The 24,754-nt window shown below is 42.2% G+C and overlaps 1 long non-coding RNA gene across 1 annotated transcript; it reads right to left on the bottom strand.

Annotated features, from left to right (window-relative positions):
• Positions 1 to 5,461: 5,461 nt before the first annotated feature.
• Positions 5,462 to 14,681, bottom strand: LOC116730287 (uncharacterized). The gene is made up of 2 exons (XR_004341295.1): positions 8,668 to 14,681; positions 5,462 to 8,145 (listed from the first exon to the last, which is right to left on the bottom strand). It is a non-coding gene; the product is annotated as an uncharacterized LOC116730287 (long non-coding RNA).
• Positions 14,682 to 24,754: the final 10,073 nt, after the last annotated feature.

Raw genomic sequence — 24,754 nt, 5'->3', positions numbered from 1 at the left:
ATGACTTGGTACAAATTTTGGTATGACTGTACACAATTCCAGTTGAAGAAAATTTCCCATTTACAGTTGTGATAGGGTTTTTTTTTTTACATTATTCCTAACAGTTTTTATATATAGTTATGCAGATTTAAGACCCAAAATGTGATTCTTTGTTCAAACTTTCTAATCTTTGTAGAGTTCGCTATCCTCCTCATTGTGCTTGGTAACAAGATTGTCTGTGCATAAGATTCTCCTACTGAAAAAAAAAAAAAGACATTATGTTAAGACTATTTGGTAGAGGTGCCAATTAATGTCCCCAGCACTGTTAGTGTATCGAAGTGCATTGGAATGCCTTTCCTTTTTCCTATTACATAAAAATGCAAAGAGACACAGAAGTCCATGCCACATTGCTACTTATCAAACTGGGAAAGACAAGATAACATGCTTTACAAATAAGACAAATTGGTTTTGATCTTTCTAAGTTATTAAACATTTACAAGGGAATGACTACTCGCTTACATCCGTACTAGAGTCAAGAGCAATAATTAAATAGTTTAAAAGACCTGGAACTAACAAACAAGGATGAACAGAAACTTGAATTTATTATGCCAAAACATAGGATGGTAAAAACAGGAAAAATCTCCAATATTAATTTTCTTTGGATTATTAATTGTTTCGAACAACAATTTATTTTAAGGCACATCTTGCTCACAAGCAACTTACAAGCAACAAGGAAAGTAGGGGGGCAAGAAAAAAACTAAATTCTGAAAAGATTTTTACTCCTAGTTGAGAATAATTGTCAAGTGTCCTATAATTTCATGGCTTCCTACACTTGAAAAGGAGGACTTGAAGACTTCAGGAATTCACTCAATCTTTTTTATTTTCACCAATGAGTGAATTCCTGACATGCAGGAACTTTTTTGCTGCTCTCCAAATCCATGCAACTACTCCTATCAACTTCCTCAAACTGCTGAAGTCCCTCACGTCCACTAGTTGCTGGACTACTGCAGCTGCAGGTGGCCTCCTAGAGATGATCAGTTTATGCTGGACTCTGATTGGATTTTGTTCTTTCTGCTGACTTCGGGTAAGTACAGCAACAAATGTTTTCTTCTGTATTTTTATAACATTATCTCTTGCTTGCACGGCAACATCATTTGCAGATTTCTTTGGCCACTCACTTTCAGGAAGTTGAAGGAAACTTGCACCCAACTGCCACTCTGAGTCTTCGGTTAAGTAAGCAGGACTTGCTCCTCTGGTGATAATATCTGCAATATTTGCTGATCCTGGAATCCACCACCAGTCTTGGACATTAGTGCTGCTCTGGATCTCTCCAACCCGGTTAGCAAAGAAGGTCTGATATCCATAACTCTCTCGCTGTATTGCGCCCAAGACAGTTTGACTGTCAACGAGATGGAACCACTTCTCAACTTTGATTCGGCAATGTTTCTGGAAATAAGTCTTTAGCCGGGCTGCAAAGACTGCTCCGCATATCTCCGCTTTCACGGGGTCACCATTGCGGTTAAGAGGAGTCAGCTTGGCCTTAGACTCAACCAACCTCACACTGACACCATCAGTGCATTCCCAACGCAGGTACAACACAGCACCATATGCATGCTCACTGCCATCAGAAAATGTGATGCCAGTTGGACCTGCATGTGGGTCTGGTGGTGTCAGGGATCTGATGAATCTGAGTTGGCTCAGGTCAGCATATTCTTCTAGCAGCTTTACGGCATCCTCTCTGAGTTCTTTGGAAAGAGCAGCATCCCAGGTATCTTTTGCGCAATACATTAGCTTTGCTTCCTGAAAAGCCCTTCGAACCAGAATTGCTCCTTTCTGCTTTGCAGGAGTCACAAGGCCAAGTGGATCATAGAGAGCAGAGACTTGACTTAACAGTTCTCTTCTGGTAAGAGGATTTGGGGTTTGTCCTTTTACTTCTTCTCTTAGCAGGTCCTGACCAAGGCGCATTTTCTTCTTCCTCTTGGAAAAGTTCACTGCAACCATGACATGCAGCTTGTCATCTTCAACAGTGTAACCCAGACCGAGGGCTTTGTTATCTTTTTTAGTGAGGTGGTTAGGCAAGATCATAGTCTTTATCTCCATGTTAACTTCTCCTGACTCCTGCCTCCCACTTTGACTAGAGTAGACCCAGGGCTTCATGAAAAATCCTCCAGCTTTAAGGATCTGCTCGATGTTGGATGTAAGGAGTTTCAGGTGGTCAAGGTTGTTGTGAGATGTCAAGATGTCATCGACGTAAACGTCTTCTTCCAGCACACGTTTCTCTTCTATGAATTGTGTGAATGGGGGTAGGCTGGCAGTCTCCCGCATGGCAACTTGTGCTATGCAGCCAGCAGGTTTATCTCCGATATTGACCCTTGTTATGGCAAAATCTTCTATTTCAGCATCCTCACTGTCACGCCACAAAAACCTGTGCAGATGAACCTCTTTCTCTTCTAACCACACAGAGTTGTACATTTTTTGGATGTCACCAAGGGCAGCAAAGACACCAGCTCGGAACCTCAGGAGGACGGCTCTGATTGGATTTAAGACATCAGGACCTTTAATCAACATGTCATTCAAACTCAGACCTTTGTACTTCTGGCTGCTGTTCCACACTAGCCTCACTGGAGTGGATATGGAATGTGGATTTAGTGCAATGAGATGACTTATATACCACACTGGCCCAGTCCAGCTTTGTAGAACTTCTTTGGACAGTTTCACTGCAGCTTTGCGATCGACCATTTCATGGACTTGTGAAGCATAGGCCAATCTCCACTCTGAGTCCTTTGCCAACTGTTTTTCAGTCCTGAGGAATGTAGCTTCTACTGCTTTCCTATTGTCGGGTAGAGAAGTCAAATCTTCAGTCCATGGATATTTGGCATGCCAGTGTGGTTCAGGAGTGTGGTGGTCACCATTCACATATGTCAAGCCATTTCTCACCGTCTCCATCTCTTTCTCCTCAGCCTGGTGTTCAACTGTCAGGCATCTAAAAAGCCCTGGAGGGCAACTCACATGACAACAGCATTCATTACTCTCTTGTTCTTCCCCTCATTTCTTGGTGCTGCTGTTTTTGTTGCATATACAGTTTGGATAATCAAACCATCATCAGGATGTGGCCCTTTCAGGAACCTAACCAGTATGTTGGAATCCGTGAAGCTGTGGGCTGAGAGGATGAAGGACCATCACCAAATTCTTTCTTGGCTCTTTCGAGCTTACAATGCTTTCACAGATAACCCGATCTTCTTGTTCATGCCCTCTGGCCTATTTCTACTGTTGATATATTTCCGTATTCAGGTAGTAGATGGCCAAAGGAGAATCATCAGACGGTTAGAAAAGCAAATTGACGATGAAGGTAAAGACAAAAAATTCCTCATCACCCAACTGCAGTATTGGTATGAGGAAAATAATCCAAATTCTAGTAAGAGACAAAGGTGAACTGGGTTCACTTCCTTCTTGGAAACCTTTCTGAGGAAGATGATATCTCCGAGTTGTCATGCACGCTTGTCATTAAATAGTGTTATCAGCACTGAGATGTCTAGACACTGAGAACTTCCCTCATAAATGCCAAAGGAAAAATCCCAGGAAAAGCAGCAACACGCTTTGTGAAGTTTTGATATACTTTGTGATATTTGATTAATTTGCAACAGAGCTGAGGAAGGCAAACACAGCCTCCAAAGCAGCATTTCATGGAAAAGGACTTATAAGGACTACCGGTTTTTCACTGTCAAGTGTCCTATAATTTCATGGCTTCCTACACTTGAAAAGGAGGACTTGGAGACTTCAGGAATTCACTCAATCTTTTTTATTTTCACCAATGAGTGAGAACCAATGAACAGAACAGGTGAAAAACCTACAAAACACATACAAAATATTTTAACATACATTTTTAGACATTTGGGTCAAAGTTAATAATTTATCTTAATGACTAATTCTATTTTTAACCTTAAACATACATTTCTCTTACAATTTTAACCATAAATTCACAGTATTAAATTATTAAATTTCATGTCTGGTTGAATTTGAATCAAACAAATCCACACATTTTAGAATTACATTTTTTTTCTTTTCCTTAGGACATGAGGTTTTTCCATTAAATATTAGTTGCTGTGAGTTTAACATACATTTAGTGGAACCAAACTATAAAACTAGCAATGCAAACTGTTACTTCAATAAATTCTTCATTTCATTTCTCAAATGCAAAACTACAGTCAAATTACATTTAATTAAGCCCAGTTAGTGGCTTACCGGTAGTCCTTATAAGTCCTTTTCCATGAAATGCTGCTTTGGAGGCTGTGTTTGCCTTCCTCAGCTCTGTTGCAAAACCAGTAAAGTGGTTAGTGGATTCCTTATATACCTGAGTTGAGGGTGCTGCTGATTGGGCCAGATTTCTTTCACCTGCTGAGAAGTGCTGCAGAGTGGCACACTAATGTGTGTATGTGTGTGCACACACAAATGTCTCTTCATGCACCCACATCTGAACTAATGAGCAGATCTGCACAACAATAATAAATATAATGGCACTTAAAAGTCCAGTTTTTAGTACAGAACTCCAAGGTCCTAAACAAAATAATGTTCAGTTAGGAAAATGAAGTGGCTGTTGTGGTTCAGCGTCTTTGTATGTATGAACTGTTCCACATTCTTGTTCAATCTATAATATTGATTTTGGCAGTCAGCAGTCATTGATTTACTTCTCCTTGTTAACCGTCTCCATTCTCCGGGGAAAGGTTTGTGGATTCGGGGATGAAACGACAAACGTTCCCAAAACTCCTCTCAATGTGCGCCATTCTCTGGGAATAACATCGGGGCAGTTAATACAGGCCGAGTGCCATTGTAGCTGTGAGCGGGAAAACTGGGCCAATGCATTCATTCATAGGTAGACAGATCAATAAGACAGCCTCCAAAACAAACCACTGGAGAGGCTCCTTTATTCCTCTTGAGTGGGGCCTTTTCACAGAGGGCCCCTCTTCGTAGAGCAGAGACCCCCACCCCTCCGTCGCCACAACACAGCCGAAGAACCGAGAAGCTTCTGAAGGGGTTGACGCTACAAAAGCAGGCTTTCTGTCTAGCACAGAAGGGCTAACCCATCCCGATGTTGATTGTGAGAAGCGGCTGCCATACTTACATGATTGACCTGACCTTCTCCCGTGAATGGCCGAAAAGAGACCACTTTACATTGCTTGACCTCCTGTAACCTACTTTTAGGTGTTTTTTTCTCTTCATTGATACCTTCAATTAAATGCAAGTGAAAAGATTTTTAGAAAAAGCTTTTTTTCTTTCATAATAGCACGCCGATTACAGGATGACTGAGATTATAGCACATATCCTATATATAAAACATCCAATCATATTCTTTTCTAAACCATCACAGCAGATCCAAAGGTGGTGCACAACACTGAAGTGTGTTTACAGATGTGAAGTAGGTTTTTTTTAAATTAAGTTATTTTAAACTTGCTTTTTAGAACAAATGTAAATTGTAAGTTGCATCAAAATTCCACAACGCCACCTTTTTAATGGGCATAGAAAAATATTTATCATGACGGAGTTTTGATTAGAAGGTCAAACCATTTGCAAATCATTCACACTTCCTCCAAGTAACAAAGAAACAACATTTGGAACAGATTCATGTTAAATAATTAATGACAAACACAAGTGAAAAATCCACAGTGGACATTTCATTTAGTGGTAAAACATAAAAGGTTCAAGGTTTTTATTTGTCACATTCACAAATTTCTGAAAAAAAAAAAAACAAGCAGAAAAATAGGACAGAACTCTGTCACAGGTTGCTAAAAGAAATCAAAAATAATTATAGTCAACTGATAAATGTATTTAAAAATTTTAATAGAAGTTGAAGTATTTTTAAACAAGCAGAGGCACTGGAGATGTTAATGAAAGTAGAAATGCCAACTGAAGGCAACAGGCAGAAAGTATTAGAGTAGTGTTGATATAAAATGACAAGTGCTTTATAAACAAACTTATAAATAAATGTCGTGGCTACATGTTTTTAAAAAGCGTTTCAATGTTGTATATAAAACAGTAATTAAATTGTCTTTGTTTTGTGTTTGAATGGTTGGGAGCAACAAAAGTTATGACGCAAAGTCAACAGGAGAATATTTTTACAATGATCTGAAACAATAGAGTGTTTGATGGTGATTTAATATCAACATAAATGTTGAATCTAACGCTTCTTTCCCAACTAATGTAACCTATTTACACTCATCCAGTAATAAAGTTTTCTGGATTTGTCTCGGACTGAGCTAGCTTCTGGCAGACGGGGAAAGAAGTGCACAAGAAGTCCTTATAAACTATATTAAAATCACCACTTAGATCAAATTTGAGGTCTGCTGAAATGGCTGGCTGTCCTCACTGTAATCACTACTCCTCTTACATTATTTTTTTTTCTCTGATTAACACTGTTGCTTTGGGGTTTCCGCGCTTCATTGTTGTGTGTCTTCAATTAGCAGCAGCCTCCTGAATGACTGCACCACAGACAGAGAGCCAACAGTCCAGCTGTGTGTGTGAGAGCATTATCCTACCTCTTTAAAATAAAAGGCTTTCTTTAAAAGCTTTTGGAAAGCATCCTTGTTGCCCACCTCTGTTAGTTTATGCAATGTGACTATACATTGCATAAACTAACAGAGTTTTCCAATTGACGAAAACCAATTGATGAGTTTTCCTTTTCAGTACTCAACTGAGGATAAACCGTCCAGTCCAGAAGTAATTGTCAAACCACTGATTTCCAAAAAGTCCTGACAAATTTTCCATGGAATTGACAAAAATTACAAAATATTTTAAAAGATCATTCCCTCAGTGTGAGTCCAACAGTGTCTGCCTCCTCCACAACAAAAAGCAACAGGGTGGACTGCCCTCTAGTGCCACCACCTGAGTGTGACACAGTGTGGAAGAAGGGGGGAAGGGGGAACAACATATGCAGCATTAGCAGAGTGCCTGCTTCTGCTTTTCAGCGCCGGCCAATCACAGAGCCCAGCGCTAACTCGTTCATACATCAGGCGGAACAAGGTGGCGAATGCAAATGCTCTGGGATCAAGGTGTCTCCTTGGTAGTGGTACAGCACTTGTTTCCTCCCTTTCATGTTAAAATGATGACAGTAATAATGTGTCCAGAGAAAAGGCCTCGGATTGAGCCAGTGGAAGGATGAGAGTAGATGGGATCTTTGATATGGAACACCGTGTGATGTTGTTGTCGTTTATGCAGCACTCTGGATGACCGTTCATTAGGAGGATTTATCGCACTTTAGTGAATGCGGGACTTGAACTAGAACAAAGGTGCTGCAGTGTGCACATAGTGTTGCCTTTTTGGGAGTTTTCCTTTTTAGGTTTCTCCAATGTCAATATAATATCAATAATAAATATTATTTTAAAAAATCATATTGTTCTACCCATACGCTTTAAGAAAAATGTGGAAATGGCAATTGGTTTTTTTCCCCCACTTTTCTCCTCTACGTGCTTCAAGCTTGGTGGAGCTAATTTTCACTGTTACATTTTATTAGGAAAATAATGCAAATGGCATTCATATAGTAGTTAAACCTCTGGTTCACATAGCTTTAGAGCCGGCTGATGTTTCTGATTTATTCACGTAGTTAGGTGTCTTTGGAAACTGTGAAGTAGAACATATATAAAACTAATCTTAGTTCTATAGGCCAGCTAAATTTATTTGTCCACCTACTGATTTAAATTTTTTTATCATTATTTAGATTCATATATCAGTGTATCAGTTTTGTTTATATACAAGATTTTACCTTGTTGATGTTGGTAAGGGAACAAATTTAGAATATTTGTTTTCTTCTGTTCATATCTTTGGTCTTGCCTCACAAGAAACAAACTGCTTCATTAATATAACTTAAATAGTTCTGGTTTCTTCAAAGTAATGCATCGCATTTCCTTGAAAAATAAAATGTCTTCAGAACATTAGCAAAAATATGAATGGGTCAATTGCCCTAATCCTGATTATATGTCAGAAGGTTACACATTGATCCGACGCCGCCTCAGATATTGTCTTTGACCTCTGGCTGCACCATGTCAGGGGAGAGGTGTTGGCAGGTCACTGCAGTCCTTTGGAGTGGTCCCTTGGGAGGCTGACCCTGGACACTCAGAAACAAGCCTGTCGTGCTGCAGACACATGTTGATTGTCCGTTCCCTCCTGCAGCGTCGTCTGTTGGAAAGACATGAGAGTGTAAATTGTTTTTTGGGGGGCAGATACATCAAGGACAGATTAATGTTCTTTATATTTAAAGTTTGGATGCTTTTTGTTTAAATTAAAATCGCTGCAAAAGCATTCATGACCCTTAAGGTTTTTCACATTTTTTGATGTTGCAGTCACAAACCTGAACATATTTTGTGGTGGTTTTGAGTAATAAAATAACACAAATAATGTGTGAAAGGAAACATATCGAGTAAATATGACGTCCAGGTAATGTCCAGTTTTGCAGATTTATGAACTGGAATTTTTGCTAATTTTAAAAAAAAAAAACAGCAAAAGTTAATTTAGACTGAACAGAGTGTCTGTAAAACGTCTTTTTAAATGTGGTTCAGCCCAAGCCATATTAACTCATGGACATGCTTTGATCAAAACCATTCGATTTTATCCTTAGCTGCATATTTAAGGTTTGAGTTCTGCTTGAAGGTGACCGTCCACTAATGTCTGGAGTCCCTTGCAGTCTCTGGCAACACTGACCTGTATTTAGCTTCACCCATTTTCCCATCAACTCTGGTCAGCTTCCTGGTCCTTGCTGAAAAACTGAAAAACATAATGATGATGCCACTATGTTTCACAGTGAGCATGGTGTTTTTAAGGGATGAGCTTTGTACCACATTTAGCGTTTTGCATGCATTACATTTAACTAGAGCTCCTTCTGTTACATTTTTACTCTTTTTGTTATGTGACTTATGGAAAACTGCAGAGGGCAAATCTTTCTGCTTTATTCCAGTACTGAATTTCAGTGCTTTATGCCCCCTGGAAACACTTTCAGTTTAGGTGGGCAGCTGTGCATTTGTGCCATATTCTTTCCATTTTCATACAATGGATTGAACTTCTCCACAGCTTGACCTGTTTGTCTTCATGCTGCTGTTTGTTCACTAATTCTCTAACAAACCTCTAAGGGCTTCATACTGACAGTCTTTTTAGCTGACTTCAGAGAGAGTTTTCTTTTTTTTTCACAGAAAGCTTTAAAGATATATATTATCTTATTTCCACTCCATAATTATCCACTGCTTTGTGTTGGTCTGTCACACAAAAAAATCTAAATTATATACTTTCTACTAAAGTTTGTAGTTGTGATGTGAGAAATATAAAAAAAGTTCCATACGTATCAATTCTTTTACTAAGCATTACACATTTGTGTGTGTGTGTGTGTGTGTGTGCAAAATTACCCTTTTTAGGCATACTCTTATATGCACCAGAGACTTTAAATGATTGAATAACATAAAAAAAACTTTTTACTTTTATAATATTTCACTGAAGAATATGAAAGAGGAATATCTAAGGAAAAAAGTAGCGCACTCATAACCATCAACTTTGTTTTTAAATGAAAGATTGAAAATTACATTTCACTTCTCGAGCGTTAGAATGAAAACGTAATATAAAAATAAGACATTTGCTTTTATTATTCTCTCAAAAGGGCTATTATCTGGTAAAGGTGAATGCATCCCAAGCAAGAAAAGCAACTATCATTCATCTTCTGCAATGCATGGCTGTAAATTATGGCATTATCTGCACTGCCACAGAAAAGAAAGGCTGAGATGAAGAGGGGGTGTTGAAAATAAAGAAAGTGATGTTGGGTGAAAAAAAAAAAAAAGACAAACTCCTCTACATGCACACACCCTTCAGTCGGTGAAAAAAGATTAGACTCTGCCACATCCGGTGGGGCCTGTCAGATTTATTTCCAACATCAAGGAAGACTTCCCCTCTCTTCCAGTCCATCTCCATCAGAGCTCTGTCTGAGCTGCTGTGTGGCCAGAGCTGCTGTGGATGGAGGCTCGGGGTAGAAACTAGAGGAGGTGTGTCTGTACATTCACGAGGATGTTTTGGGAGGAGGCAGTAAAAAGCCGAAGCAGTTGCCAGGGCACACGGGGCCTCGTGGCATTCTGCGATGTCTGGGATCCCGGCGTGCACTGGGAGCACCAGTCACCAGCGGAGGTGAAAAGCAGTGTCACCATGATGAAAAGGGGCTTCCTCCCCCCATCACCAACCCATCTTCAGATCTGTGAGAAAATAATGAAAAGGACAGACGGATACGGGGAGACGGCGAAGGAGAGAGTTTTAGGGAGCGTAAAATCGCTCTCACTGTAGTTCATGTCAATATGTCTCGCATTTGAAATCCTTATTATAAATTGGGATGTGGAAAAAGAAAGGGGGATGTGTTTTCATTGTTCAGGGACATGTGCTGCCTCACACACACTGTTCCCCTTGCCCAGACGCCTGTGCCACACCACCTACCTCTGTCGTTCTGCAATGTGTAACCTAGCAACTATTTAATTAAAATAGCATCAGCAAGGATAGAGGCTTTTTCCCTCCTCCCTTGCAAGGATTTTCTCCAATCTCAATACTTCTCAGCGCAACATGAATCAAAAGTGACGCTGTGTCTGCCACTATATTGTGCCCCCCTTTCTTTGTTTCTGCATTTGTGGTGGTTTCCACAAAACTGACTTTCTTTGCTGACGGACAAAATGCATTTGAGTGACATGTAAAGTGGATAAAAATGTACTGAAAACATCAATGTCTATCAATAAATGTATTTCTATTGTTGCTATTGACATGGAATTTAGACCAGACACCAGTAAAAAGCCCAGATTTCCAACACATAAAAACAAGTCAAAACAAAGTTCACAAATTATATGTAAGGTAGAAGAACACGCGGAATATGTTTTATAAAAATTATATATCTATAAAAACTTCTAAGAAAGGCACATACTTGTGCATGTTTCTGTCAAAATGTGCATGTACCCTTTAGAAGTAGAACAAAATAATCAAGAAGCTTACTCAAGCTTCTTGAACCTCCACTTGCAATGAAGTTCAGAAAGACCAGGATTCATAAGCTACAGTTCTTACATGAAAACAATAAACAATGCACTCAACCACAATGTTGTCTGTGAGCACTTGCTGCACAAAGACTCCACTGCAGAAGGAAAAGCATTTTGAAGCTGCCTTAAAGTTTGTTACTGAACATTTGAACATTAAGCGATTGAAGTACGGGTAAGAAATAGTCTGGTCAAAAGGAAGTATTAAAAAATTACATACCAACAATTAAGTTTGGAGATGGGAACATCATAGAGTCGGACTGTCTTTAACAATATGGTACTGTAATACCTCATTAAATTGAATTGAGGATAAATGTACTGGGTTTTTCTTAATCAGAGGCCCAAGATGAACTATCAAAGGGTGATTTTTTTTCCCCTCAAGACACTGATCCAAATAAACAGGCAATCAAACCCTCAACGGAGGAAGAAAACTGCTGGAATGGCCAAGGCAATCATCCCAACTGAAAATTGATGGAAAGAATTCATGATCAAATAGCATTGAAAATTTGAAGAGAGTTTGAGCTGAAGAATGGGTCCAAATCATGCCTGGACTAAGCATGCAAATACTTTCTTCATGCATTAGTCCTCCTTAATCTACCATGACCAAAAAATCTTTACTAAGTATTGAAGAAATATCACTAAGTGTGTCAATTACTTAGTCCCTCTGCCATTTATCTAATTTCTTTGTATGTCTAAATTACTTGGGTTGTGCACTGATATCTAGTATTATTTTTTTCTAATAGCCCTATTAAAATGAATTTCGTGTGTTCAGCACTTGTTTTTGCCACTGTATGTAGGTTAATGCTAAATGCCAGACCTTACTCTACAACAGAGTTGCAGAAACAGGGCCGTCGACCTCTGTCCTTCAGAATACTCAGTCAGAAATGATAAAACGCCTCCCCTTTGTGCTTTTCTCCTCCTACTCCTCTTGTTATTTGTCTACCCCCTCATGGCTGCATTTTTTCTTCTTTGTATGCCAAAACACAGCACCTCCTGTTCTGACCTGAAAAGAGTTGCCTCTCACCATGCTCTACATGTGTGCCAGGCTCGGGCAACGCGGAGCAATTAGAGGAAATGTGAAGCAGCTCTACATGTCAGCGTACGCCACACTCACTGCCACTCAAACTGCATCTGTGGGAAGCAAACAATGGAACAATGTTCTAGTTTATAGCTGTCAAAACAGAGGGCCCTGGCTGCTGTTTCTCTTACGCCTTTCGCTAGACCTCGTCGATACCCTAATGTGTCACAGAGTGGGGAAGTTAGCTGTTCTTTTTTTGATTTTCTATAATGTCACATTGAGCTATTGTGCAAGTCCAAAGAAGTATACACATAGAACCTTTTTATTGCTCTTCGTATGAGGAACTCTGTCCAACAGCAACGCAGTGAAAGTCATGGTAAATGGATGATTCAACATTCAAATGGGTACATTACAGGGTTCACCTCTGTCTCAGGCACCTTCATGCTTTCTACCAAAAGAATTTCACATTTCTGCCTCTTATATCCCTCTCACCTTCGTTTCTCATTGTCTCCATTTCCTCTGCAGACATTACATTTCAAACACAGACATTTAATGCCAGGAAAAAAGAAAGAGTGAGAAAATGTAAAATGGATCCAATCACATAAAAGCTTCTGTCTAATAGTCACTCAGAAAATCACTCTCCACCCAATTTGAGAGGGTACTGCCACTACACCCTTCCTTGTGTGATCTTTTCAATAAAATGTATCAGTGATGGAAAATCCTCTTGATTTGAATATATTCAAACTTGAGCATGAGTCTGACTTCTGTTGCATTGGAAACTAAGCAGATCTGCATACACTTTAATTTTAATTTTTTTTTTAAACTTCCTTTTTTATTCTCTACCTTCATATTATGCTAGAAATGCACCAGACAGCCAGATTTCTGCATCTTTCAATTTTTCCTTTATCTTTATTGCCTCTGAAAAAATGCAAAACATCCAATTTTATTTGCTGATTCACCAAGACTATTATGCATCAAGACTAAAAACTCCCAACATGTTTTATCTAATAATGCATCTGTGAAAAGAATGAACTTTGATTTGTCTTTTAAATCAATAAAAAAATCTAATTAAGCTTAGGGACACATGTTTTGATACATAAAAAGTGTAATTTTTTTATTGTTTATGTATGTATGATTTTATGTGTCATTGCAGTTTTTATTCTTTTGGAATAAAAACTGCTCTCTATAAAAAAGTGGGAAAAAAAATTAAAAACCTTCAACATATTTGTGGTCCTTTATGTGTCACAGTATGAAAATAAATTGGAAGCGTCAAAAGCAGAATAGACAAGTCAGACCTCAACGAAAACTGCCTGATTGGTACATCCCTACTTAAAAATCTTTGTTTTACGCTCGTATAATAAAGAAAATACCATATAAATTATTGTTAAGAACACAAACTTAGTAAACGCATAACACTAAACAATTCAAACTAAAGATAAGACAATAATTATTTTTTATTTTTAAGAAAATTTCCATATAACACCTATTTGAATTACTTCTGTATTCTCCTTTGAGTTATAGTCCATATAGCTTATGTAAATCTTTGAGAATGTGTGTTCACACAGTGATTTGCATAATGGCACATGATTTTGACAGAGAGAGGGACCCCTTGACATTTTTATAATGGCACTTTACAGGGTGGACAAGGTTGGGGGCAGGGCGGAGTATGCAAGGCAGTACTTGTGGAACCACATATAGGGACCTGTAGTGTGTCTTCCAACCAAGAAGCGAGACAGTCACCCAAGCTGTGGATTTAAGAGAATCAGGTTTCATATTGGGACTTATTTGGTGATCATGGATAGAATTACATGTAATTATGTCCCAATATGACATAATTACATGAACTAATTTCTCTTTTCTTCAAATCAATTCATTTACTTTTTTATCACGTTACAATCATTGACTCCCCGCCCCTCCAGTTGTAAGAGTTGGCCTCTCCCAGATTTGCACATCTGCACCTCAATGTCAGTCAGGAGAAAAGCATCTCCACAGTATGATGCTGTCTCAACAGTGGGATTGTGTGTTCAGGGTTATGTCAAGGTTTTCTGCCCTGCAACAGAGTACCTTTTTTCCACATTTATGCATCCTATACATTGCCTTCATGGATGTCTTGTGGCTTATTTTCAACAATGACTTTCTCTTTCCCACTTTACTATAGGGGAGACATTTGTAGAGTGCAGAATTGACTGTTTTAATGTTAACATATTCTCCCAACTGAGCTGTAGATCGCTACGATTCTCATCATGGAGAAAGTAAGGGTTACTTTTTTTCATTAATACCCTTTGCAGAATTGTCAGTTTAGGAATATGGTTATGTCTTGGTTGGTTTGCAACTGTGCCATCTTGCTCCCACTTCTGAATGAAGACTCAAACAATGCTCTGTGAGATGTTGAAACACTGTTGTGACCTGCCTGGTGTGTTCCTTGATCTCCATGGTGCTGTTTATTCACTGCTATTCTCAAATCACTATTGAGGTTAAATTACAGTCAGTACACTGAAATCATTAGGAGTAATATAATAGGGGTTTGAATACAAATGTGTATCATGCTTTTATGTATAAAAACATTTGAGTGCTATGTATTTGTTTACCTCCTCCTTTACCTTCACATTTATCATCTGCTTTGTGTTGGACTTTATATAAAATCCTAAGAAAAATACATTTGTTATGTTCCGGGGTTCTGGCTGCATGGTGGGAGTTCCTGTGCACCCTTATTACCTTTTACCACCAGATGGCGACAGGTTCCGGCTGGAGTGCGGTGCATTATTATCCGCAGCTGTTCGTGATCATCCTCATCAGCGGCGCAGACTTAAGGAGTTGGCCGCCAGTCCAGCGTCGCCTGAGTGTTAGCCAGTCACGGTACCTCTGAGCCCCCCTGAGCCTGTCTCTGTGTTTCTAGTTGTCTTGAACATTCTAGTAATTATCTTTATCTACTCCGTTGCCTTTTAGGTGATCCTTTGATGAGATCCCGGTTGAATTCCTGGCTTTTGAACCATCCTCGTGACGCCGTGGAAAGTATCCACAGGTTGCCCGAGTTCCCAGACTTACCTCTCCGTTGTTTTGGCAATTATCTCCTGGACCCCACGGCTGGCGGCCGTACCACTCCTCCGTCTCCCCGCTGCTCTCGTGCCTACCTGTCCGCTGCCCACCGCACTCCTCCGTTGTTCCTGGACCCACCAAGAACCGAGACCCCGGACATACTCGGTTTCCCCTCCAAGACTCTGTTCATCAGCAACAAGTAAGACCAGCCTGTTTTTTCCCAGAAAGATTTCCTTCCTTCCCACGACCCCTGAACTCACCACTCTGTTCTTTCCTCGTAGTGAACCATTGTTGCCGTCCCTGTTTTTGCCCCTGGACCAGACCATCCTGATTCTCACTGATAATTGTGTGATCTTTATTAAATCATTTAACACTGATCCTACCTCTCCTGTCTTGTGTTCTGCATGTGGGCTTGTTAAAAACTACCATCATGACAGAACACTCAGGCCAACAAATCAGCCCAGCAGACGCAATCCGGAGAGCCTTAGCCGAACAACAATCTACATTGCAAACTCATGAAAACGCACTAAGAGAGTTAAGTAGAACCCAAACTGAAACGAACCAACAACTGTCTGAATTAACCCGATTCCTTCGAGGTTCAGCCCCTCAAACTTCTCCTCCAGATCCCGCTCCAGCTTCAAACCCAGCTCCGGAGATCCAATCCACGTTTTCTGAGATCCGTCCACCTACACCCGAAAGATTCACAGGTGATCGGAGAAAATGTAATGGTTTTCTCCTTCAATGCTCAATAATGTTTAATCACTCCCCGAGGAGCTTCCCTTACGACAGCTCCAAGATAGCATACGTCCTGTCCTCATTGTCGGGACAAGCTTTGTTATGGGCCGAAGCTCGTTTCCCAGATCCAGCACGCTATGGCTGTTCATTTGATGAATTCATAAAAGAGTTCAGACAGGTGTTTTGCCAAGATGCTGACCAGTCATTTAATTCCAGAGAGTTGTGGAATATTAAACAAGGAAATAGAACTGTGGCAGAATTTTCCGTTGATTTTCGTATCAAGGCTGCAGCAACAGGCTGGAACCCAGCCGCGCTTAAGAGCGCATATTATAACGCGTTAAATGAAAACATTAAGGATGAGCTGGCTACTTTCGAAGAACCTAGGACCCTAGAGGAATTAATTAGCCAGACCATCCGACTGGATCACAGAATCCGGTCCCGAAGGAGAGATTGGGGTCGTAGGAGCCAACCGTTTAGACACCTCAGTGGCTCCGCTTCTCCCTCGGCAGTTTCTCCGCCCCGAGCCTTTCAGGAACCCGAGCCCATGCAGTTAGGTCGGACTCGCCTGACTCCTGAGGAGCGCCAGCGGCGCATTTCAGCCCGCCTTTGCATTTATTGTGGTTCCCCGGGTCATTTTTTGGCCAACTGTCCGGTTCGTTTAAACCTCCCGGTCCGCCCGTAGTAGCGAGGAGGTTGGCGGACCATCCCAGCGAAAAAGACTCTCCTCGCTTACTGTTGCCCGCAACCATTTTGATTCAGACCCAGTCATTTTCTTTATCCGCCCTGGTCGACTCTGGTTGCGAACAAGATTTGATCGACGACTCCCTGGTGAAACAGATGAAAATAGAGACCGAACCACTACCTGTTCCACTGCGAGTCACAGCATTAGATGGGAAAACACTGCCACACATCACACATAAAACCAAACCACTCCACCTCATCATTTCGGGTAACCACAGTGAGTTTATTTCATTTTTTGTATTCTCATCAGCCAATTCCCCCATAATTTTAGGGTTCCACTGGTTACAACTTCACAACCCACAAATAAACTGGACCGAAAAACACCTAGAGTCCTGGTCCGCTTCGTGTCACTCATCTTGTCTCCGCTCAGCTGTTCCCCCAGGTCCTCCGCCGGCTGAGCCTCAGGAGGCGGACCCGGTCGATCTCTCCACAATCCCCTCTGCATACCACGACCTCGCTCCGGTGTTCAGTAAGTCCAAGGCTCTTTCTCTCCCTCCTCACCGCCCATATGATTGTTCCATAGACCTCCTGCCGGGGGCTCCGTTACCCACCAGTCGCTTATACAACATTTCTCGACCTGAAAGAGACACTATGGACAAATATATAAGGGAGTCTTTGGCAGCCGGTGTAATCCGCACCTCATCTTCCCCTCTGGGAGCTGGATTTTTTTTTGTGGGGAAGAAAGATGGGTCTCTGAGGCCCTGCATAGACTATAGAGGGTTAAACAATATTACGGTTAAGAATAAGTATCCCCTGCCATTATTATCATCTGCCTTCGAACCGGTGCACGGTGCTACAGTTTTTTCCAAACTCGACCTGCGAAACGCTTACCATCTTCTGCGCATACGCGAGGGTGACGAGTGGAAGACTGCGTTTAAGACACCTACTGGCCATTTTGAGTACTGCGTGATGCCTTTTGGCTTATCCAATGCGCCTGCATTTTTTCAAGCCCTGGTCAACGATGTTTTAAGAGACTTTCTGAACATCTTTGTTTTCGTGTACCTGGATGACATTCTCATTTATTCGCAGACTCTAGAGACACACAGACGCCACGTTCGCATGGTTCTCCAAAGACTGCTCGAGAACAAACTCTTTGTCAAAGCTGAGAAGTGTGAGTTCCACAAGCCGTCAATTTCTTTCTTGGGTTTCATGTTAGGGGGCGGACAGGTACGGCCTACGGAGGAAAAGATCCAGGCAGTACTGCAATGGCCCGCACCCGAAACCCGCAAGCAGCTCCAACGCTTCCTCGGATTTGCAAACTTTTACCGCCGTTTTATCAGAAACTACAGTCAGACAGCTTTACCACTAACTGCACTAACCTCTTCCAAGATCCCTTTTAGTTGGACTCCGGAGGCTGAAGCGGCGTTCTCACGCCTCAAGACCCTCTTCGCCAACGCTCCCATCCTGATTCAGCCAGACCCGTCCCGACAGTTCATTGTCGAGGTCGACGCCTCGGACACCGGAGTTGGTGCGGTCTTATCCCAGATCTCTCCTGGCGACAATAAAACTCACCCATGTGCCTTTTTTTCCCGCAGATTATCACCCCCAGAGAGAAACTATGATGTGGGGGATCGGGAGCTGCTGGCTGTGAAATTAGCCCTGGAAGAATGGAGACATTGGCTGGAGGGAGCGGAGCATCCGGTGCTGGTCTGGACCGATCACAAGAACTTGTCCTACCTTCAGTCTGCCCGGAGGCTCAACCCACGCCAGTCACGCTGGTCGCTATTTTTCTCTCGATTCAATCTCTCCATCTCATATCGCCCTGGTTCCCGTAACATCAAGCCTGACGCACTTTCCCGCCTGTATTCGTCTGATGATTCCGAGAAGGCCCCTGCCCCTATTCTTCCTCCCAGTTGTACAGTCGCCACCGTTACCTGGGAGATCGAAGACATCATTACTCAAGCTCAGTTGACGGAACCTGCACCCGACACCTGTCCTCCCAACAAGCTCTATGTTCCTGTCTCTGTCCGAGCCCGTTTCCTCCACTGGATCCATGCCTCAAAATTCTCTGCACATCCCGGAATAAGCCGTACCATTGCACTCGTCCTCCGCAAGTTTTGGTGGCCTTCTGTCCATAAGGATGTCAGTGAGTATGTCCAAGCCTGCACCACCTGTTCCAGAAATAAGACCTCTCACCAACCTCCATCTGGTCTCCTGCAACCTCTCCCCGTCCCCAAACGACCATGGTCTCACATATCTATAGATTTTGTTACCGGCCTACCTCCTTCCAAGGGCATGACCGCCGTCCTCTCCATCGTCGACCGTTTCTCCAAGACCTGCCACTTCGTTCCTCTCCGTAAGTTGCCCACGGCTTTTCAAACCGCTCAACTTCTGATCAAACACGTTTTCCGACTCCATGGCATCCCACAGGACATCCTCTCTGACCGAGGTCCTCAGTTCGTCTCTCAGGTTTGGAAAAGTTTCTGTTCGGCTCTCAACGCATCTGTCTCACTCTCTTCCGGCTTTCACCCCCAGACCAACGGTCAAACCGAACGGCTCAACCAGGACCTGGAAACCACTCTCCGCTGCTTCACCTCCACCAACCCCTCTGACTGGTCCCAATTCCTCCCTTGGGTGGAGTACGCTCACAACAGCCACATCTCGGCAGCTACCGGTATGTCCCCGTTCGAGGCTTCCATTGGTTATCAACCCCCTCTTCTTTCCTCAGAGGAAAAGGATATCTCGGTCACCTCAGTCCGTCATCACATCCGCCGTTGTCGGAAGGTCTGGAACACTGTTATCAGTAACCTCAACCACACTGCGGATAGAAATAAGCGCCTGGCTGACCGGAAGAGGAGACCAGCACCCATATACGTCCCTGGTCAACAGGTTTGGCTTTCTTCACGTGACGTTCCGCTCAAATCCATTTCCAGAAAGCTCTCTCCCCGATACATTGGTCCCTTCCCCATTGAAACCGTACTCAGTCCGTCGGCTGTCCGTCTCCGTCTGCCCGCCTCCCTCCGCTCCCACCCCACCTTCCATGTGTCCCAGATCAAACCGGTCCAGACCAGCACGCTCTGCCCTCCAGCCGCACCCCCCCCACCCCCCCGTGACATTGATGGCCATCCTGCATACACCGTCCGTCGGATCGTGGACTCCCGTCGGCGAGGTCGCGGCTGGCAGTACCTCGTCGATTGGGAGGGCTACGGTCCGGAGGACAGGTCCTGGATCTCTGGTTCTTCCATCCTGGACCCTTCCCTTATCTCCGACTATCGTTCCTCGTTGCCTTCCAGTTCGTCTAGGCCGCCAGGTGGCGACCGTTGAGGGGGGGGTACTGTTATGTTCCGGGGTTCTGGCTGCATGGTGGGAGTTCCTGTGCACCCTTATTACCTTTTACCACCAGATGGCGACAGGTTCCGGCTGGAGTGCGGTGCATTATTATCCGCAGCTGTTCGTGATCATCCTCATCAGCGGCGCAGACTTAAGGAGTTGGCCGCCAGTCCAGCGTCGCCTGAGTGTTAGCCAGTCACGGTACCTCTGAGCCCCCCTGAGCCTGTCTCTGTGTTTCTAGTTGTCTTGAACATTCTAGTAATTATCTTTATCTACTCCGTTGCCTTTTAGGTGATCCTTTGATGAGATCCCGGTTGAATTCCTGGCTTTTGAACCATCCTCGTGACGCCGTGGAAAGTATCCACAGGTTGCCCGAGTTCCCAGACTTACCTCTCCGTTGTTTTGGCAATTATCTCCTGGACCCCACGGCTGGCGGCCGTACCACTCCTCCGTCTCCCCGCTGCTCTCGTGCCTACCTGTCCGCTGCCCACCGCACTCCTCCGTTGTTCCTGGACCCACCAAGAACCGAGACCCCGGACATACTCGGTTTCCCCTCCAAGACTCTGTTCATCAGCAACAAGTAAGACCAGCCTGTTTTTTCCCAGAAAGATTTCCTTCCTTCCCACGACCCCTGAACTCACCACTCTGTTCTTTCCTCGTAGTGAACCATTGTTGCCGTCCCTGTTTTTGCCCCTGGACCAGACCATCCTGATTCTCACTGATAATTGTGTGATCTTTATTAAATCATTTAACACTGATCCTACCTCTCCTGTCTTGTGTTCTGCATGTGGGCTTGTTAAAAACTACCATCATGACAACATTATAGTTTGTGGTTGTAATGAGGCAAAATGTAGTACGTTTCTTGAGGTATGAGCATTTTCTCTATGGCATCAACAAAATAATTTTCCCCATGCTGAGAATTTGAGAATTTTTTTATTTTATTTTTTTATTTAAAAAAATACTTGTTTTGGTGAGGGACGTCAGTCAAATAAAACCCAGGAAACGTGGTTCTTGTCAACACCAGTGGGATTGGATGAGTCCCGAGTCGCAGACTGGGTTGCATGGCTGACACAGTCGTTTGTGGGAGAGGCCACCAGCAAATTAAAAGGTCACATACTTTGATGGCTCTCCCTTTTTACTCTGACACACTCCCCTATGTCTTGTCTGAGAGGCACATGCAACAATGGCATTATTTTAGCTTGCCCAAACAGCTTAGACAATACTGCAGCCTAAGGCCATATGCTGTGCCTGAGGCCTCCAAAAGTCCCCCCATGTTTGTGTCCGTGGGAACAAGAGGTAGACTGAAAGGGCTGTCTGGAAATCACTCCCCTAACATGTCGTGAAGGAAGTTTTTTTTTTTTTTTGGTTTTTGGTTTTTGCTGCAAGAGGTGAAACAAAATGGCTGATAAACACCAGTCAAAACATGGCATGTCTTGAGAAAAATTAGATCGGCAAGACAGGTTATAAATGGAGAAGTAAAGTAAAACAAAACTGATTAATTATGTCATAATTTATTGGAATTTCTAAAACATATATTGAAACTATAGTTTACTCGTGGTGTTTTTTCTTTTTTGGCAGTTATAATTTGAACCAAAAAGGGGTAGACCTCAATTAAAGGAGGATTCAAAATCAGAGCTTTATATCCTTGAAATCAGTACAAATTTCATATTGATGCATCCACTGTTTTTTGCACTCTTGAACCCACTCTTTGGTCACACATCTGTCTCGCTCCATGCTTAAAATCCCGCCATACTGACATGCATACACGCTCAGACATAAGCAGACACTTCATTAAAATGCATAAAGAGTCTCCCTCGCACACTTACACACACCTGACACATGCATTAATTAGCACACAAGAAACAAGCTAGCTTCTCCATTCACACCCTGAGCCTCTTTCATTAGCATGACAGTGGCTAGCGGCGGCCGGGGGCCCGTCTACTGCAAGGTTCTCTCCTTGGGGCCCCTGATTAAAAGCAGAATCCCTTGGACGATTCCTTTCATCGCTGCACCCATGCAGAGAGTCTTGGATGATCCTCGATCTGCAAACTGTCAAGTGTACCTGCTTCTACGGGCTGGTCTCTTTGAGTCACTTCTCCATCTCTCCATGCACCATCCTTCCTCCTCTCACTCAGACCCACTACAGTCTGCTTTCTTCCATCTGAATGTAATTGTCACCTCACTTCCTAATACTCAGCGAGGCCATTTGGGCTTTCCTTTCAGGGATTCTAACATATGTATGCAAAAGAGGAGGCCTGGTGTCGGCCCTTGTTCTGCTCCTAGATACAGATCACACAACTCTTGGATTTACAATGACGGCCGTAGGTGACCAACAGAACAGAGCTGGTTCAATGAAAGCTCATTTCACTGTACTTAGAAACCACCTTTCTCTCTTTTCAGCACACGGGGATCTTAGCACCCTAACACCTGACGTACAGGGCGGCTATCATCTCAGGCCTTTCCCACTGGGTCTCCTCCATCCAGCCTGGATTTCAAGGCAAAACGTCTCATTAGCTGTGGTCCTTGAAAGAAGGGCACTCAATTTTAAATTCAGTTACACATTCCCTTTGAGTGGGACTGGAAGGCAAAGAGGAAGGCTGATAGTGGAGAGAACCAAGGCATGGAGATGATCTCAATCGAAGGCTGGAGCCTTGGACCCCAAAGGGAGCGATAGCAGAGAGGGCTGTAAGGTGTGCTGAGGCAGCCATAATTTTACACAATCATTACCTCTAAGGACTGTAGATTTATGCTAATGCCAGTTTCAGGGAGAAGGTCTGCAGAAAATAGGTTTGGAGGTTCACTAAAGGGTGTGTAGTTTGAAGTCCGTCTTTAGTCTACGTTTGCCTTAGACTTCTAATGTTTACAGTTTTGGATTGGTCACACACCTCAGTCTCTCTTATTGACTCTAAGCCTTCCACATTTATTGGCACACCTAGCACAAATTTGCTAAAATACTTTAAAATAAATACATATTTTATTTCAAAAGTTCTACTAATTTAATCTTTCATTTGAGTAGTGTTATTCAGTAGGGAAACAAATTTAATGTTAAATCTTTTTTTTTTTTTTTTTTTTAGCAAAATCACCAGTGGCACAGTTTTTCATATAACTAATGATTCCCTTTTAAATAAATGTAACAAAACCATTTTTTATTTATGCATTACTTTTTTAAAGTAATCAGTGAGTTTGGGAACTTGTAATTGATAGTAAATTATTTGTTGTTTACCTGAAGAATGTATACGACATAAGGTATAAATATGGCATGGCACACTGGATGTGTGGAGCTATAGAACCAGTGTTTGGGAGTGCAAAAACAAAAACCTTTTTTCTTTCTATCACCACAAACATAAAAATTTGGAGTTTGCTAAACTCTGCTTGAACTTCAACCAGAACTGTGTGGTTCGGTCAGATGAGATCAGGATTTAGCTTTTTGGCAGCAAGCATTCCAGCTTGGTTTGATATAAAACAAAGGATGAATATTTGGAAAAGCTCTTCATCCTTACCGTTAAGTGCAGTGAAGTATCTGTGATGCTGTGGGCCTTTTAATCATTCAAATCCCATGAGAACTTTGCTGGTATACATGATAGACTTTTTAAAATACCAGGACTTTTTAGATGAAAATCTGCTTCTACCAGACAACTGAAAGTGATTCTTGGTTTTTGTATTTTACCAGGTTAATGATCCAAAACATTTGGCCAGCATAGGAATAACTGACCAGACATACTATTACATTATCCACTGCACTCTCATTTGCCACTGGATGACTCATGAATTTGCAGGAACTAGATTGATTGTGCCAAAAAGAATGGCCACAGATCCCTCCTTCCATGTGATCCAATCTTGTAAAATTTGATAAAAGACTAAATATCATCCTTTTGGAAAAATCATTGTATGTAGCACTAACAGCAGCGATGTCAGTAATTGTCAGTTATTTTGTTATGAAACACTTTTTTAATTACAAAGGATGAATTACCATCTACCCATTTATTCCTGCAGGGTTGCAAAGAGACCTATCATGGGTGGTGATCGTGTGATGACAGGATACACACTGGATAGGTTGCCAGATTAAAATTAAGACACACAAAACAAGCAACCATGCAGACACACACACACGCACACAAATACACACACACCCATGTCCCCTCTTGGCAAAAGTTTAAACAAATTTTCAGATGGTTTATAATATGTTTTTAATATGATTTAGAGCATGTACAAGAGGGAACCTAAAAAATGTCCCCTCTTTTCCGGACGGTCCCTGTTGGATAGGACACACACACACACACCCCTACCTACTGTCAATTTTAGATCAATTAACTCCAAAATCCACCCCTCAAACAGGATAACTCTAATTATATTCTGTATTTTTCCAAAAATTTTCATCACAAAAGAAAACTTTAAATTCTTTATTCATATTTATTGGGGATGGTTTTAAGTGAAGCAGGTATTCCAGTAGAAATCACAGTGAATTCTAGTCAGTAAAAACTTTTTTTAATATTTTCACACCAATTCAGGTGTAGAAGATTTAACAAATGTTTTTCATTCCCGTTGGGCTGAGACCTCAGATTGGTGTCTTTCTGGGCTCCACAGTTGACCAGCAGTGCTCTTTGAGATCCATCCTCCCGAAGGAAATGCCTCCTAAAGAAGCTTGTGGTGTGCACACCACATACAGCACCAGTCTCCACTAATGATGGCTGCATGGCAGCGGCTACATGCAGCAGGGGGCAAGCTGACAGACTCTTAACGAGGAAATTTCATAGAGAGACAAGGTCAGTGGTGTCAGAACTGAGCAGATTTCGGACCATAGTACATTACACGCAGATGAAGAAAATCCATCATGTGCTACTTCAGCTAGAGTGGAACTCATAATTAGGATTAGATGAAATCATCAAAACTCGTCCAGGTTGCTAGACCCCTGCTGGGTTTTACAGTTAATGGCCAACAACCAGCA

This window comes from Xiphophorus hellerii, chromosome 12 (assembly GCF_003331165.1).
Source record: "Xiphophorus hellerii strain 12219 chromosome 12, Xiphophorus_hellerii-4.1, whole genome shotgun sequence".
Lineage (NCBI taxonomy): Eukaryota > Metazoa > Chordata > Actinopteri > Cyprinodontiformes > Poeciliidae > Xiphophorus > Xiphophorus hellerii.
This window is presented reverse-complemented; position numbering and strand designations above follow the sequence as displayed.